Source organism: Pimephales promelas, chromosome 9 (assembly GCF_988280905.1).
Source record: "Pimephales promelas chromosome 9, fPimPro1.hap1.1, whole genome shotgun sequence".
Taxonomy (NCBI): Eukaryota; Metazoa; Chordata; class Actinopteri; order Cypriniformes; family Leuciscidae; genus Pimephales; species Pimephales promelas.
Window position 1 is genome coordinate 22215228 of NC_142777.1, and position 13742 is coordinate 22228969.

General features: G+C 40.0%; 2 long non-coding RNA genes across 2 annotated transcripts; one reads left to right on the top strand and one right to left on the bottom strand.

Annotated features, from left to right (window-relative positions):
• The first annotated feature begins 850 nt into the window (after positions 1-850).
• Positions 851-8744, top strand: LOC120485795 (uncharacterized). Its single transcript, XR_005624034.2, has 4 exons — positions 851-1001; positions 4997-5094; positions 8387-8528; positions 8612-8744. It is a non-coding gene; the product is annotated as an uncharacterized LOC120485795 (long non-coding RNA).
• Positions 7923-9186, bottom strand: LOC148977557 (uncharacterized). The gene is made up of 3 exons (XR_016169688.1): positions 9081-9186; positions 8650-8962; positions 7923-8447 (listed from the first exon to the last, which is right to left on the bottom strand). It is a non-coding gene; the product is annotated as an uncharacterized LOC148977557 (long non-coding RNA).
• Positions 9187-13742: the final 4556 nt, after the last annotated feature.

Sequence of the window (13742 nt, forward strand, 5' to 3'; positions counted from 1 at the left end):
CTTAAGTACGAATGATGTCAGGAACTAACTAAAGTTTGGTCTGATTTAAAAAAAAAAAAAAGATTCAGAGATAAAGACTAAAAAGATCCGTTACATATTATCAATTACTTTAGCATAGAGATGTATGAAACACAGCTCACACAGAAGTCCCTTTCAAACCAAGCAGCTTTCTGTTGGTCAATACGGTGAATACAAGAAAAATGTGTGTGGGGAAGCATGTGGATTCCTTTCAAAATGAAACCCGGGTTCGAATCCACTGTGAGACACCAATGTGTCCCTGAGCAAGACACTTAACCCCTAGTTGATCCAGAGGTGTGCGACCTCTGACATATATAGCAATTGTAAGTCGCTTGGGATAAGTGTCAGCTACATGAATAAATGTAAATGACAGTGCGATGATGCTCAAAAAAAGCAGATTGACTGCAAAAGCAACTTCGCTAGTGTTATGTGTGAAAGCTGTTGCGTAAGAACACTGCTACTAAAACACAAATAGCTTGTTATAAAAGTGTTAATGCATTTATGTAAATAATGCTCTCTCTAAAACAAGAGAATATTGCTTGTGCAGAATCTATGACAAAAGCCTAGCAAAACTTTGTTGAACTTTACAAAAAATTAAGCCAAGAATAAAATTTTTTTAATGAATGTTTCATGCTTTAAAACTCATATGGGCTCCCTTCAGTGCATCTTTCATAAGAGCTCATTCAGTAATAGCAGAGGGGGTAGCAGCTCCTTTACGTCGTCATCCTGAAATCCCTCACACATACGAGATGCTCTAATGATGTTCAAACAAGGGGAACATTGTGCTTATCCACCTTTACACAAATCCTCCTGTGTCTCCACAGCTATGGCAGAGGAGCTGTTGTAGCAGCTTATGCTGATAAAAGAGCCAGTGCTTCCTGAGGGAGTGAGGAAACACTGAAAGAGAGTTCTTACTGCTGAGGTCGTACAACACATCATCATGTAAAGGAGTGTGGCCGTCACCTTACATGCCCTGTCCTGAGGTGAGGTCTGCATTTACCACTGCCTTATAGTCAGAGCACAGGTGTGAGAGGAAAACAGAGACACCACATGAATACAAATACACAAACATTGTTTCTGTGCACTACACAAAGCATGCTGACAGTGACAGATCTACTTTGAAATACAGAGGGAATTCAGGTGAGCCAGGCATTCGATTTGAAGTTGACTGTCACAGCACATTTGATTAAATACCCTCATTTCTGTGCAGTACGGAATGCAGTTAGCCTGGATGCCAGCCCGAACCCCGCCCACAACATTTTTTGGTCAGGAAGTTCCGCCTGGATTCGATCCATTGAGGAGTAATTATGATCGGTTCGATGATAAACAGATGATCTCCAGTTACGTAATCAGCACGTTAGCGCTTGGGTTGAACTGGTTGGTTTCTCTCAAAGATGACTGCAACTGGACAATTGAGATGTATAGATTCCACTTTTGTGTCTGTTGTAAAAAGAAATCGACAGCGCATAAATTTTAAAAGACGACCAGAGAACAGCAATCAAGGCATTTGTCTATAGGCGAGCTGTGTTTGCCGTCCTTCCTACAGGATTTTATTGAAGTTTATTTTATCAGCCGGCTCCTTACTGCAGAACACGTAATCCACCTAACATTTGCCTAAACCTACCCATCTCCACCCCCTGATCCCTAACCCCACCCCAATCCTACCCATCACCACCCCCTGATCCCTAACCATACCCATCTCCGCCCCCTGATCCCTTACCCCATCCTAATCCTACCCATCTCCACCCCCTGATCCCTAACCCCACCCCAATCCTACCCATCACCACCCCCTGATCCCTAACCATACCCATCTCCGCCCCCTGATCCCTTACCCCATCCTAATCCTACCCATCTCCACCCCCTGATCCCTAACCCCACCCCAATCCTACACATCTCCACCCCCGGATCCCTAACCCCACCTCTAACCCTATACATCCCCACCCCCTGATCCCTAACCCCACCCCTAACCCTAGCCATCTCAACCCCCTGATCCCTAACCCCACCCCAATCCTACACATCTCCACCCCCTGATCCCTAACCATACCCATCTCCACCCCCTGATCCCTCACCCCACCCTAAACCTACCCATCTCCACCCCCTGATCCCTAACCCACCCTAATCCTACCCATCTCCACCCCCTGATCCCTAACCCCACCCTAATCCTACACATCTCCACCCCCTGATCCCTAACCCTATACCCTAATCCTACACATCTCCACCCCCTGATCCCTAACCCCACCCTAATCCTACCCATCTCCACCCCCTGATCCCTAACCCTATACCCTAATCCTACACATCTCCACCCCCTGATCCCTAACCCTATACCCTAATCCTACACATCTCCACCCCCTGATCCCTAACCCCACCCTAATCCTACCCATCTCCACCCCCTGATCCCTAACCCTATACCCTAATCCTACACATCTCCACCCCCTGATCCCTAACCCCACTCCAATCCTACACATCTCCACCCCCTGATCCCTAACCATACCCATCTCCGCCGCCTGATCCCTAACCACACCCTTAATCCTACCCATCTCCACCCCCTGATCCCTAACCCTATACCCTAATCCCACACATCTCCACCCCCTGATCCCTAACCACACCCTTAATCCTACCCATCTCCACCCCTTAGATCTGCATCCAACTTCACCCCCTGGATCTTGTGTACTGCAACGAGGTGCTACTGCCGATGGTCACTAAGAAGATGGGACTCAATGAAAACCCTGTGGTCGTTGTGGTGGTTTCTCCTTTGGTCGCACTCATGGAGGACCAAGTAAAAGAAGCACACGCATTATTTTACTAGGCCTACTTCTTCCAGCAGGCGTGCAGTTGAGTTTTGATAACTATGTAGCTGACTTACTGCGTTGCTCTGATTGGTTGAAGGTCTATCCAATTGAGTGCAGAGTTGTTGTTTTTCCTGGTTCGGTTAAGATATGCCTCATAATAAATGCACTTTGGAGCAGTAACAGACTCGCATTCTGACTAGAATATGAGTGGCTTTATCTTTTGGCTTTATCTTTCTTTTTCAATTATCCTTTGTCTTTTAATAATCCGTATGCATTTTTGTACTGTTTTTGTTTTTGCTTTATTTCATTTGAATGCAGCTAAGCTGCTGATGCTGTGGAAAAAATTATCCGTTATGCTAATAAAGCACATTAAAACTGAGAGAAAATTGCTGATATGAAAATGATGATAAATTGCTTAGTAAAATATCTTTATATAGCAAAATCTTTTAAAGGGTTAGTTCACCCAAAATGAAAAAAATCTGTTATTAATTACTCACCCTCATGTCATTCCGAACCTGTGAGACTTTGTTTAAAGTTTGGAACACAAATGAAGATCTTTTGGATGAAATCTAAGAGCTAGTCAACACAACTACCACTTTCAAGCGCCGAAAGGTAGTAAAGACATCATTAAAGTAACCTGTGTGAGTGGTTTAAACTCAATTTTATAAAGCAACAAGAGTGCTTCGGCTGCACAATTTTGTTCACACTTTATTTACACAACGTGCGTTGAATGAGATTAATATTTTGAAAATAATTTTGTTTTATTAAATTTGTTTGTTGTTTTTTAGCAGTCTATTGGCTGTCAATGGAGGGACAGAAAGTTCATAGATTTCATCAAAAATATCTTTGTGTTCTGAAGATAAACATGAATGTAACATGAGAATGGAATTAATGAGTAATTAATGACAGAATTTTAGGGTGAAATAACCCTTTAACATATACCACTTGAACTTTTGGGGTGCATGTCCTATTACTTGGGAATCACTGAAAGAAAGCATCTTAAACTCACCATAGCTGATTGATTTTTTTTTTATTTTGTAAAGTATGAAGGTCTGACTAATTCATATGATTGTAAGTTCCACAAAGGCTTCAATAAAGCATTTATTCTGCATTCTTAAAATTGGTCAGAAACCATGAGATGAATTGTGATTGTTTTATTCCAAGTAAAATTTTAAAGGTGAAAAAAAACGTACATAATGTTAATGTTAAATACTGATTTCTTTTCAATATGTTTTTTATTACAATGACCATCTATTTTCTTTATGATAGTACACTTTCTATCACACACAGTATAAGTGTTTTTTTTGTTTGTTTTTTTTTGTGCATGGCAACATATAACATAGCTGCCTTTATATTTTTGAACAACTCAAACTTGGATAATTACATGGTGCACTGCAGCCCTGAAGGATGTACAGAGGTTAGATCTGTCTCTAACAGATGGTGAACCCCTCCTGTTTAGAATACTAATGCCGACACATCTTACAAAATCATACAGCATGTGTTTCTGAGCTGGTCTTGCTTTACAGAGACCCATATTAGGGCTCCAGATTCCTACAGAGCCCTGACGACTTTATCTTTTGTTGTTAATTAACAGTGTCGTGATTTGACTCAAGTCTCCTGAGGCTTTTTAATTGGGTAAAGCAGTGATGTTTGAATGTACTTTTCCAAGAAAATCACCAGGTCACAAAAACAAATGAGGCTGTTCTTCAATGCTTTGAGGGCCCTTTTGCTGCCCACCTACATTTTCTTCTTGCTTAGATTGTTCTTTGCATGTAGTACAATTAGAATATTTAACCATTGAATCTTTGCTTTTGTGAACATACTGTTTTGTATGCCATATGCACACCATGATTTTGCAGAGTTAGACATATTCCAGGGTCAACGTATTTTATTGATCCTGGGACATTTCTGTCAGAAATTGTAACCACTCCTAAACCTACCCTACCTGTAAATGATCCCTAAAATCAGGGGGAAATTTATAACATAGAAGCACCTAACCCTGGTTATAAGCCTAAAGTTGACATAAACTGTAAACTTCCCCTAAATATGATGATTGGAATGTTGTTCCAGGATCAACAAAGATGTTGATTTAGGAACATTACTTTTTCACACCACACGTGGCTTTTTCAATATCAAAAGTAAGTAAATACAGGTTAATGCTAATACTCTCTCTGTTATTTAATTGGCAGATGTAATTCATATTGGAACTCCACATGGGAAGCTGCGTGTACATTAGAGTTGTTGTCAGATCCATTTCCTGGAAATCTTGGAATGTCCATCTGGCTTGGTAAGATTCAATGTGCTGTTTCTCTCATGGCAACTAGAGCCTCACCCCCTGCATGACCCTCATCCTCCCTCTCTCGTTCTCCTGCACGCTCAGTTTGTGTTCAGCTCTAGAGGTTACTAACACAGGCATAGTTAATGAGATGAATTGATTTGTGCTTGGAAAGATATCAATAAGCAGCTCTCTGAAACAGCTTAGTGTGTACAGTATTTCCTTATGCACAGAAACCCAAGGCAAGAGAGGCTTTATATACAGTGGATTCATTACTGAAACCTGAAAAAGAAAGGCTAAACAGTGGCGTGAGTTTAGGGTGGGGCTATCTGTTTTGACTGACCAGTAGTGTTTGGGAAACCAGTTTGAAAATTACACAAGTTTAGTAGTTTTTAGTTGTTTTTAGTCTAAAGTTACAATAATGAATAGGTTACACCACCAGTGCTACTCTTACAGCCATTTCTTTTTCACGTATTGTACAGTTTCTCATTAAAAATCTTCTTGGACCACCACATCCTATTGGAAGCACATGATTGTCTGTCTGCATATTTACACTAGATGTCGCCTTGGGGTTCTAAGCATGCGCCAAAACCGCCGCCATCTTGGAACAGGGGTCTTCTTGTCGTAGGGAGTAGCTAGGTAACACTGTCATCTCCGCCTGTCCTTTGAATTCATGGATTTTCAGACTTTTGTGCTGCGTATGGATGCTCACACGAACGAAATCTGAACTAGGAAGAATTTTTTAGTTTTTTTTAAATATAGTAAATATTATCTGGATTAAATGTCGGACCATTGGAACGAACCAAATAACCTAGAAAATAACATTCATGATGATTTATGGTGATTTTATTTCCGTCAGACCTTTGCCTACATTGACGTTTATGCATTAAAGTGGAGGGGCTTCCATGTTCCATGATGGTGGCTCTCTTGATGCATTGGTTCCAATGAACTTCCATAGCTAAGGCATCTAGTGTATATATCTATGTCTGCTTCAGGAGAAGCTGAAGTGCATTTCTATCTCTCATTTTAGCTCTCACAATGCTTCCATCATTTAACCTGCATCACTTAACACCCTTTATCTCAACTTATGACTAAAAAGATCCAAATCAAGTTTCACCCACATTGCATACCCTCTGTAGAGAAGTTAAACAATTAACTCAGAAACGTATTTGAAGTCTATGAGAATGATTTGTCATAGTGATAGTTTAGATACTTGAAGATCTTTCTCACAGTACATTTCTTAATGTCTTTAAAGGCACATGAACCCTTCACACTGTCTAAATCCTGCATGCTCCACCTACTAACAAAGTACTGTGGAATTGAACTTATTTATTTACTTTGAACTGTGTTCAAAACTATCCCAAACTCCCTTTATGAAGGTCAGTAGTTACTAAGAATCTGTATTGATCAAAAGCATCATTTTAGTTTTTTATTACCTGCCGTCTCTCCAGGCTGTGTTGATCTCATGTCATTCACCGAGATAAAATCTCCTCATAGCAAAGTTTTCTCCTAGTAAATGCCATTTGTAAATGTCACAATAATGTGAATCACAGTGATTTAGATTGATTTCTGCAATCCCACAACATCTTGTAAGACATTGTGAAATGTGTTTAAAGTAATGATAGTATTATTGACTGCAAATTATAAGATTAAACAAAAAACTCATGAGTGTCATGAGTGAGCTGATCCTTGAGGTGATAGACTGAGTTCACTAATGAATGAACAAATACATTCATTGAATTGGCTGACCTTATAATTTAGCATTTTAGCTAACCAAATAAAGTGATCATTATTTATCAATTAAATAACTATTACATGTAGTCTTTACAAAGTGGCAATTACTATGGTTACTTGGGATATACAAAAAGATAAACGGACAAAACACGGAGAGGAGTTTAAAAGTGAAAGAATGAGAGTCAGAGAGAGAGAGAGAGAGAGAGAGATTTGGCAAAATTCACCTAGACAGTTTAACCCTTTGACGAAAACACAATCTTAATGTTCTGAAAGCTTGATAAAGAAAGATACTTGCAAGTGTATTTGGTTCTCTTTGTTTTTCTGAATAAGGCTGCGTTCCTTGAATGGCCTTTCACATGGTTTGGGGGGTGGTCCTGCGTGCGCGTTTTCGAACAAGTCTTTGAGGTAAAATTACCAAAGAAACACTTCAGCTGATTTCATTTCCTTTTCCGTGAAATGAACTAGGTTAATATTTAAAAGAAGAAAAAAACAAAACTTTAAACAAAAGAATTTCAAATCCATAATATCTTGCAGTACTTATTCAAACCAGAAAACAACATAAAAAGAGAAGAGCAGAAAGGAACAGAGAAAAGAAAGTAAAAGAGGGTTCCTTGATTATCTGTGAAGTTTTGTCTATGTCTATATGGGTGAATCTATCAAGGAGTCCATTAGTAAAAGCTTAAAATTCGTTAGTAAACCTTTCCCACTGGACAACATTGAAGATATCAATCCGTGACCACTTAGATGCTACAGAACATGATAATGAGTTTATCAGAGAACCACCTTGAAAAGCTGACAGTAAAGTCAGAGGGATCACTGGACTCATCACTAAATGGTAAATGGACTGCATTTTTATAGCCCTTTCACAGACCCAATGGCCACCAAAGTGCTTTACATATAGCTTCACGTTCACCCATTCGCTCACTCATTCATACACTGACAGTAGAGACACTAGAGTTATTGATCTGCTTACAATGAATGTTACATCAGGAAACTCACTCACTGGCAAATTCACAGATCCCCCTCATGACCTCATTGGCTAATCACTAAAACAATATTTATTAGCTAACTAATTAGCTAACTGATAAACTTGATGGACACATGTAAAATTCAAAAAAGTTTTTATTTTCTATTTACATCAATGCCATTAAAGAGCTATGTTGGGTCTCCAAAGAACCTATCATGCATAGTTCATAAAATATTTTTTTTTTTAATCAGTGTGAAGAAATATTTAATAATCTGCTGAACATTTTTCCATTATGTGCATTGAGCTTCCATTGATGTTTAATGTTGTGAATGCAGATAGCAGTAAAAAAAAAACCCTTTATATGTTTTAAGAGTGTGGGTTAAAGCAGCTGAAGAATGAGGGGAAAAGTGGGGAGCACGAGACAAGGTGTGTAAATTCTTCACGGTCAATGCTGCTGTAGAGGCTTTTTTCCTGGCAGTGCATGGAAGTGTCAGGAATAGGAATGCAGTTTTGATGCAGAGAGCCTCATGAATAGTGCATGACCGGCAGAGAGCGGAGAGGCCTGTCTGCTCCTCTTATGTAATCCCATCGCTCCCACTACAGCAGCACAAGCAGTCTGGGATTCCCTCCTGCATCTGCTCTGCTCACACACAGCAACCTGGGACTGGGAGAGATGTATAATCATGAGGGTGGAAAGAAATAAGGTCGAGGAAATCATCATTCAGATCTACAGATAAAACATAATGTAAGTTATGTAACTGCAAATTCACATGAAGGTCATTTTTCATTCTGTAATTTAAAGAATTACATCATCTGTTTTCCTCACAGAGCAAAATCAAAGTGCAACTGATTAGTACTGGATTAACCTTTCAGTGGATCGTGATTTCTGCCCTGGATTATGTCTATACGTTGAACATCTCTGTGGGAATGTAGTGCTCGATATGTGATAGTCTTTGAAAAAGGCTGAGAATTATGTCATCACATCAAGAGCTTCCTTTTATATGCGTTCATGTCCTTCAGTGAACTCCGAGCTGTGCATCTGTGCTAGCACTATTATCTGAGCACATATACAGCTCTTGCATAACGTCTCTCTCTCGCACATGAACTTCAGATGTTCCCAATCAGTCTCATTTGCTCAAGCACTTCTCTTAGAGATGAAACAACCTTCTCCAGAGGACACTGCAATCAAACCACACACATGGAGTCACAAAGAGCCATAGGTAACGCACTTGCTGTGGCCTTTAACATTAGAGGTTATGCAGGATGTCTAATAATGTCAGCTCATGTCATATTTTACCTTGGCTTAGTTCATTTGCTCATTTGACTACAGCCCACTCCAGTAGACGTACTTCCTCTCCGTGAGTCAGAAAGTTGACATTTTATGATCATGGATGACATGCAGCTGAATGTGATTAAGGGGAATGATGACTTTGATCTGCTCATTTCATTTGAATGGATCTGGAACCATATTCCACATGGACAGATGATACATGCAGAAGCTGTTATAAAGGAAGATGTTATTAATCCAATTGCTCTCCACGCTGATGGAACTTTTGATAGTACTTGACTGAAAAACATTCAACTGAACATAGCATGATATGTTGGTACCATATTGGTTATCATATGATATTAGTTTTTAATGTATCAGTACTAAATAAATATGTACACTAAATAAAAAATATATTTTGTGGAAAAGTAAATACAAAAAACAAACAAACAAAACAAAAACAAATGTAATTTCTACACTGAATAAGTTAGTTGAGGCAATAAGAAAAGGTCAGTTCTATAGTAGTGCTCAGTTCAAGCTTGTAAAAATTAAAACTTGTACTTGTAAGTATATTTTACTTGGAACTATTCTTCAAGTAAATATGTGAAAGTTATAGAATAAAGTAAAACTTTCTCAACTGTCTAATACTGGTGCTCCCATTAAGCATTGGGGCATGAATAATTAATAATGTTGCATTTTTCCAAGTTATCCAGTTGTTTAACATTGCAATTTTTTTGCACCGAAAAAGTCAACAGGGGTACCCCTGTCGGTTTTTTTAAGTCGAAATTTTGATTTTCTTGATCTTCTTGAAACAATGGATTCTGATAGAGGGCTATGAGACTTAGACCTGAGTGCAAAAATGGAGGCTCTAGACCCTTCCAGAGCTGAGATATTGAGATCCCACACAGCATTTATGCCATTATAAAAATAAAGGAGTCTCTAGACCCTTCCAGAGCTGAGCCATTGAGATGCCACATAGCATTTATGCCACACTAAAAATTTCGACACTCAAAATTTCGACCAAAAAAAAACAAAAAAAAAAAAACGACAGGGGTACCTGTAGTCCCCTGTCGTTTTTTTTTTCCGGTGCGAAAAAATACGTCTCCCCAATCTTCTCAAAACTCTGGATTCTGATAGAGGGCCACCAGACTTAGACCTGAGTGCATAATGGAGGCTCTAGAGTCTAGACCCTTCCAGAGCTGAGATATCGAAACTCAAAAATTCGACCCGAAAAAAAAAAAAACGACAGTGGTACCCCTTTCATTTTTTTTTTCTGGTGAGAAATTAAGTTTCTCCAATCTTCTCAAAAACTTAATTTTTCACCCAAAAAAAAAAAAACGTAAGGGGTACCACTGTCGTTTTTTTTTAGGGCCGAATTTTTGAGTTTCGATATCTCAGCTCTGGAAGGGGCTAGAGCCTCCATTTTTGCACTCAGGTCTAAGTCTCATGGCCCTCTATCAGAATCCAGAGTTTTGGGAAGATTGGAAAAACTTAATTTTTCGCCCAAAAAAAAAAAACCGTAAGGGGTACCACTGTCGTTTTTTTTTCGGGCCGAATTTTTGAGTTTCGATATCTCAGCTCTGGAAGGGGATAGAGCCTCCATTTTTGCACTCAGGTCTAAGTCTCATGGCCCTCTATCAGAATCCAGAGTTTTGGGAAGATTGGAGAAACTTAATTTTTCACCCGAAAAAAAAACGTAAGGGGTACCACTGTCGTTTTTTTTTCGGGCCGAATTTTTGAGTTTCGATATCTCAGCTCTGGAAGGGGCTAGAGCCTCCATTTTTGCACTCAGGTCTAAGTCTCATGGCCCTCTATCAGAATCCAGAGTTTTGGGAAGATTGGAGAAACTGAATTTTTCGCCCCAAAAAAAAAAAACGTAAGGGGTACCACTGTCGTTTTTTTTTCGGGCCGAATTTTTGAGTTTCGATATCTCAGCTCTGGAAGGGGCTAGAGCCTCCATTTTTGCACTCAGGTCTAAGTCTCATGGCCCTCTATCAGAATCCAGAGTTTTGGGAAGATTGGAGAAACTTAATTTTTCGCCCAAAAAAAAAAACGTAAGGGGTACCACTGTCGTTTTTTTTTAGGGCCGAATTTTTGAGTTTCGATATCTCAGCTCTGGAAGGGGCTAGAGCCTCCATTTTTGCACTCAGGTCTAAGTCTCATGGCCCTCTATCAGAATCCAGAGTTTTGGGAAGATTGGAGAAACTTAATTTTTCGCCCAAAAAAAAACCGTAAGGGGTACCACTGTCGGTTTTTTTTCGGGCCGAATTTTTGAGTTTCGATATCTCAGCTCTGGAAGGGGCTAGAGCCTCCATTTTTGCACTCAGGTCTAAGTCTCATGGCCCTCTATCAGAATCCAGAGTTTTGGGAAGATTGGAGAAACTTAATTTTTCGCCCAAAAAAAAAAAACGTAAGGGGTACCACTGTCGTTTTTTTTTTCGGGCCGAATTTTTGAGTTTCGATATCTCAGCTCTGGAAGGGGCTAGAGCCTCCATTTTTGCACTCAGGTCTAAGTCTCATGGCCCTCTACCAGAATCAACAGTTTTGGGAAGATTGAAGAAACTTAATTTTTCACACGAAAAAAAAAACATAAGGCGTACCATTGTCGTTTTTTTTTTCGGGCCGAATTTTTGAGTTTCGATATCTCAGCTCTGGAAGGGGCTAGAGCCTCTATTTTTGCACTCAGGTCTAAGTCTCATGGCCCTCTATCAGAATCCAGAGTTTTGGGAAGATTGGAGAAACTTAATTTTTCACCCGAAAAAAAAAACGTAAGGGGTACCACTGTCGTTTTTTTTCGGGCCGAATTTTTGAGTTTCGATATCTCAGCTCTGGAAGGGGCTAGAGCCTCCATTTTTGCACTCAGGTCTAAGTCTCATGGCCCTCTATCAGAATCCAGAGTTTTGGGAAGATTGGAGAAACTGAATTTTTCGCCCCAAAAAAAAAAAACGTAAGGGGTACCACTGTCGTTTTTTTTTCGGGCCGAATTTTTGAGTTTCGATATCTCAGCTCTGGAAGGGGCTAGAGCCTCCATTTTTGCACTCAGGTCTAAGTCTCATGGCCCTCTATCAGAATCCAGAGTTTTGGGAAGATTGGAGAAACTTAATTTTTCGCCCAAAAAAAAAACGTAAGGGGTACCACTGTCGTTTTTTTTTCGGGCCGAATTTTTGAGTTTCGATATCTCAGCTCTGGAAGGGGCTAGAGCCTCCATTTTTGCACTCAGGTCTAAGTCTCATGGCCCTCTATCAGAATCCAGAGTTTTGGGAAGATTGGAGAAACTTAATTTTTCGCCCAAAAAAAAACCGTAAGGGGTACCACTGTCGGTTTTTTTTCGGGCCGAATTTTTGAGTTTCGATATCTCAGCTCTGGAAGGGGCTAGAGCCTCCATTTTTGCACTCAGGTCTAAGTCTCATGGCCCTCTATCAGAATCCAGAGTTTTGGGAAGATTGGAGAAACTTAATTTTTCGCCCAAAAAAAAAAAACGTAAGGGGTACCACTGTCGTTTTTTTTTTCGGGCCGAATTTTTGAGTTTCGATATCTCAGCTCTGGAAGGGGCTAGAGCCTCCATTTTTGCACTCAGGTCTAAGTCTCATGGCCCTCTATCAGAATCAACAGTTTTGGGAAGATTGAAGAAACTTAATTTTTCACACGAAAAAAAAAACATAAGGCGTACCATTGTCGTTTTTTTTTTCGGGCCGAATTTTTGAGTTTCGATATCTCAGCTCTGGAAGGGGCTAGAGCCTCTATTTTTGCACTCAGGTCTAAGTCTCATGGCCCTCTATCAGAATCCAGAGTTTTGGGAAGATTGGAGAAACTTAATTTTTCACCCGAAAAAAAAAACGTAAGGGGTACCACTGTCGTTTTTTTTCGGGCCGAATTTTTGAGTTTCGATATCTCAGCTCTGGAAGGGGCTAGAGCCTCCATTTTTGCACTCAGGTCTAAGTCTCATGGCCCTCTATCAGAATCCAGAGTTTTGGGAAGATTGGAGAAACTTAATTTTTCACCCGAAAAAAAAAACGTAAGGGGTACCACTGTCGTTTTTTTTTTCGGGCCGAATTTTTGAGTTTCGATATCTCAGCTCTGGAAGGGGCTAGAGCCTCCATTTTTGCACTCAGGTCTAAGTCTCATGGCCCTCTATCAGAATCAACAGTTTTGGGAAGATTGAAGAAACTTAATTTTTCACACGAAAAAAAAAACATAAGGCGTACCATTGTCGTTTTTTTTTTCGGGCCGAATTTTTGAGTTTCGATATCTCAGCTCTGGAAGGGGCTAGAGCCTCTATTTTTGCACTCAGGTCTAAGTCTCATGGCCCTCTATCAGAATCCAGAGTTTTGGGAAGATTGGAGAAACTTAATTTTTCACCCGAAAAAAAAAACGTAAGGGGTACCACTGTCGTTTTTTTTCGGGCCGAATTTTTGAGTTTCGATATCTCAGCTCTGGAAGGGGCTAGAGCCTCCATTTTTGCACTCAGGTCTAAGTCTCATGGCCCTCTATCAGAATCCAGAGTTTTGGGAAGATTGGAGAAACTTAATTTTTCACCCGAAAAAAAAAACGTAAGGGGTACCACTGTCGTTTTTTTTTTTCTGGCCGAATTTTTGAGTTTCGATATCTCAGCTCTGGAAGGGGCTAGAGCCTCCATTTTTGCACTCAGGTCTAAGTCTCATGGCCCTCTATCAGAATCCAGAGTTTTGGGAA